This window comes from Excalfactoria chinensis, chromosome 29, assembly GCF_039878825.1.
Source record: "Excalfactoria chinensis isolate bCotChi1 chromosome 29, bCotChi1.hap2, whole genome shotgun sequence".
Lineage (NCBI taxonomy): Eukaryota > Metazoa > Chordata > Aves > Galliformes > Phasianidae > Excalfactoria > Excalfactoria chinensis.
This window is the reverse complement of record NC_092853.1, coordinates 867,803-871,957: the sequence shown is the minus strand read 5'-3', so window position 1 is coordinate 871,957 and position 4,155 is coordinate 867,803. Positions and strand designations below refer to the sequence as shown.

Below are 4,155 nucleotides of genomic sequence, written 5' to 3'. Positions count from 1 at the left end.
TACGGCTCATGTCTGGGTGCTGACATGGAATGCAGGCAGAGCTCTTTGCAACTAAGTGTTGGCTTCAGTTTAGCTCCTCCTTTCCTCTCTCCCTTTGAGCAACCTCTGTTACCATTCTGCTGAGAATGGCTAAAGGTGCACCCGTGGCTGGCATCAAGACTAACTTGATCAAGCCATAGGAGAGCTCCAAACAACAAGCAGCAGAAAATTGTTGCATGTTCTAGGGGAATATGCAGACATCACACGTGACAGGTTATGCATAGATTACTGAATTTTTTGGAGATAAATCTATCCCCCTTTTTGCTGTATTCTTTCCTCTTTTCCTCCTTTCCAGCCTCACTAAAGGAAATTCTCATCTCTGCTGCACCTTCTGTCCCACCAGGACCTCTCACTGCCTGGACAAACGTTTTCATAACACTTCTGGGCATGTGACATTTCCATAACTGACCAATCCTGACTGCACAGCAGTTCCCATTCACACGTGTTAATCCAACAATTAAAAAGAAAACGAGAGAAAAACTACCAATCTGAACAGCCAGCAGGACCAAGCTGAGCTCTGCTGTGTGATCTAACTAAGAGCTCGGTCCATCTGCAGGTGTCAGCAGTGTGAGCTACGACTTCTTACTGGTTGGGGTGCAAGGCTGAGAAGGCGTGGAGGGCATGGCTCCAGGCCAGCCAGATGTCACAGCATGGATGGCATCACCCGGAGCCTGTGTGCTGTCACAATGCGCTGCCATGACGACGCCGGGCCCTCCCCAAGGACAGCCGGCCACTGGCTCCAGGCACCTCATTTGTGAGCTGTGCTGCCCGCAGCCGCTCGCCGTGCCCTGTGCCTGAGAGCAGCCCCAGCAGCAGAGCAGCTCAGCCTCATCGTGCTCGTCCTCCAAGGCTCAGAGAGGTGAGGGAGAGTTCCTGCACACTTCAGGCTGCAGAGCCCAGCTGCAGGATGCGGGCTTGGCTGCAGTGTGTGTGAGGGGCGTGTAGCACAGGACTGGCAGTGAGCAGGAGAAATTGCTGCCGGCCCTTCCTGCTCAGGAACCCCCGTCAGGAACTGCTCTGCTCTTGCCTTTAGGTTTGGAGGCACATGCCTGCCAGCATGGACGGAGCCTGGGTGGGGACCTGGAGACCCCATCGCCCACGTGGCCTCATCTCGGCCCAGTTCCCCAGCCCCGGGCCCCAGTACTCCATCCCGGGGACAACAGGTACAGCGACCATCCCCAGGGCTGGTCAGAGGGGCAGAGCAGCTCCCCAGCCTTGCCCCGTTCTGTCAGAGCCTCCTGGCTCTCTGGCGCAGCTGCAAGCCAGGCCTGGCCGAGGAAGGCCAATGCTGCTGGCGCTGCTCCTTGTGACCCGAGGACAAAGGGGCCTGCTTCTGGTCTGGGTCCAAAGGAGCTCAAAACATGCAGCTGCACAGGGGTGTGCTCTCTTCTGCTTTTCCTCCTAGGTTACGTGGGCCACAGCCCCACCAAAAACCGTGCCCCCGCGTACACGTTTAGAGGGACCAAACGGCCTGCGGCAGAGAGCTGTGGGCCAGGTCCCTGCTACTTTGTGGAGCCGGCCATCACTAGGAATGGCAAGTACGTGGTTCCAGGCACCCACCTCCGGGGACGACCCACGACAAAGACCACCGTCACCCCCGGACCGAGTGAGTAGCACTGCTGCAGCACTTCTCTCAGACAACACGAGCACGCAGCACGTTTGCCCGGGGTCAGCTCACGCCCTGATGGAGCTGTAGGTCTTTTTTGAGAGAGCATGAGCTGCTCTGAGCAGCGATAAATGCCCTCGGAGAAGGACAGCTGCCCAGCACCATGGGCCCAGGGCACAAGGCACTATGTCTGAAAAGAACAAGGAGCAGGGGGCTGACAGGAGGGACAGCAAGGCAGGACATAGTGGCGGGGCACAGAGAAGTGTCCCCGCGTGCTGCCTGTGTCCCCCAGCAATTCTGCAGCTCTTCAGAGGACCCTTTCTGGCTGCAGACGGAGACCAGCCCTTCACAGCTTTCTTCCTCCTCTGTCCCAGGTGACTACCGCACCGAAGCTGCCAACAGGCACGTCTTCAAGTGCCCACCGGTGCAGTCCATGGCCTTCCGGCGGGAGCCCCTCCAGACAGACCGCCCTCCAGGTACGTGACCCTGGCAAAGGCAGACCCTTCAGCCTGAGCATCCTCCAGGGACGGGCTGCTGCTCAGCACCAGCAGAGGGCCTACTGCATGGCCTGTGCGGCAAGATGCGGCGCTGGGCCACAAGCTTTCTTACATGACCACCACCTCTCGGCCAGCAGCGTCTCCAGCTGCTCATGCTCGAAGCTGCTGGCACTGGCCCTGTGTCAGAGGAGAGGCAGGAACTGGCAGAGGGGCAAGATGTCCCTCCACTTCCCACCAGCGGGCTGGGCAGGCTGCCCCTCGCTGCTGCTTCCATCTCCTCCATCCCCTCACGCACACACTCTCTGCTGCTCCTCCTGCAGGTCCTGGCACTTACACACTGCCCAGGCTGATGGGGCCCAACACAGCCTACACATCGGCCAGCCCCTGCTACTCCATGAGGGGAAGGAGCCAGCGCGGTCGCTTTGATGAGGACCTTGCCAAGGTGAGCTCTGCTGCTCCTCTTTTCCATGTTAGCATCCGAACCTGGGCTGCTCTCCCTGTGCCACAGGGGCTTCCAACCCTGCTGCAACTTTGCTTAATGCAGCCTTCCAGGGAAAGAGAGAGCCTTGAATGTGACCCCAGCCCCGTGTGGCCATGCCTCTCTTGCAGACTCCAGGTCCTGCGGCGCTCCCCAGAGTGGCTGTGGATGTGTACAAGACCAAGGCGCCCGCATACACGATGCCAGCCCGACCAAAACAGGGAGAGGGCAAAGCAGTGAAGCCCGGGCCAGCAGACTACAGCGTAGGCCGGGTAAGGCCTCAGCTCAGCTCTTCCCCTCTGCTTCACAAGCACAGCCTTCATGCCTCTCCCCCTTTCTCTGAGGCTTCATCCAGCCAAACAGCTTCTGGCTGCAGGAACCAAGTGCAGGACAGCAGGCCTGCTCCTTGCCCTCGTGCCACCTCCAAGTAGAGGAAGTGAGGAACAGCGCAGCACGCAGCTTTTCCTCCCTTTGCTCCTATTCCCTTCAATGGGCCGTGCTGGTCTTTCACAAGCTCTTCGGGGGGGATGCAGCTCAGAGGGGCTCCAAGCAGCACACCCCCAGCATAGGAGAGTTAGCTGTGAGGTCCCAGGTGCACAGCCAGCCCTCTTTGAGACAGGAGGGGCCCATAAGAGCACATGTAAGGCCAGCACACCTCCCTGAGCCAGCTCTGCTCTAGCAGGGAGCTGCACCGGCTCTGCACTGGCGCTCAGCCCTTCCCAGTGAGGCACCAGGGACTGTCTGGGATTGGGAGGGGTGCAGGACAGCAGGGAGCAAGGGCAGCAAAGAAGGGCCCTTGCTGATCTGCCTTTCCTTTCTGCCCTCCCAGGTAACGCTGATCAAGCCCCAGGCGCCTGCCTCCACTTTTGGGATCCGGCATTCCCTCTACACAACCCCTCTCATCGTGGAATAAGACAGCAAAGTCTGGAAGGCCGTGGTTGCTTTCCTGGAACGGGAGGGGAGGAGAAGAAAGAGCAGCCAACTGCCGGTTTCCTTCTGATTCCATTTCCCTTCATCCAGTTGGGCTTTTGCCCATTATACTGTTAGATGTTAGTGTTAGGAGTAAGTCATTAATAAATTAATTTAGTACCTTTATGTATATCTTCTTGTTACTCCTTTTTCCTCACCGTTGCACACAGGAATGCGCTGCCGCTCCCTGAAGCCTTTCTAACATCAGCACATTGCAAACCACTGACGCTTGCTTTATCAGTCATTTGCATTACTGAGGTCTGCCACGTGCTGAAGTAAGGAATCAATGCAGCAAATAGCAAAGGGAGGCCAGTGTGGGCAGTGCAGCCCTTCCAGCGCCATCAGGTAGATGTCAGTGAGATGCCTGGGGCTGGGTGACTTAAACACCTGCTGGTGATCAGCTGCCAGCTTACAGGATGGCCGGCAGCATTTCCTGTACCCGTGACAACACCTGGCTTGGCCGTAAAGACATTCCTGAAACAAAGGTTGAAGGGAAAATAATGAAACACGGAGGCAAAAAGAGAATAAAAAGCAACAGATGGCAACAAATATAGAGAAGGCAAGTA

The 4,155-nt window shown here is 57.4% G+C and overlaps 1 pseudogene; it reads left to right on the top strand.

The window, feature by feature from the left end:
* Positions 1-725: 725 nt before the first annotated feature.
* Positions 726-3,853, top strand: LOC140263349 (ciliary microtubule associated protein 1A-like; annotated as a pseudogene).
* The last annotated feature ends 302 nt before the right edge of the window (positions 3,854-4,155 follow it).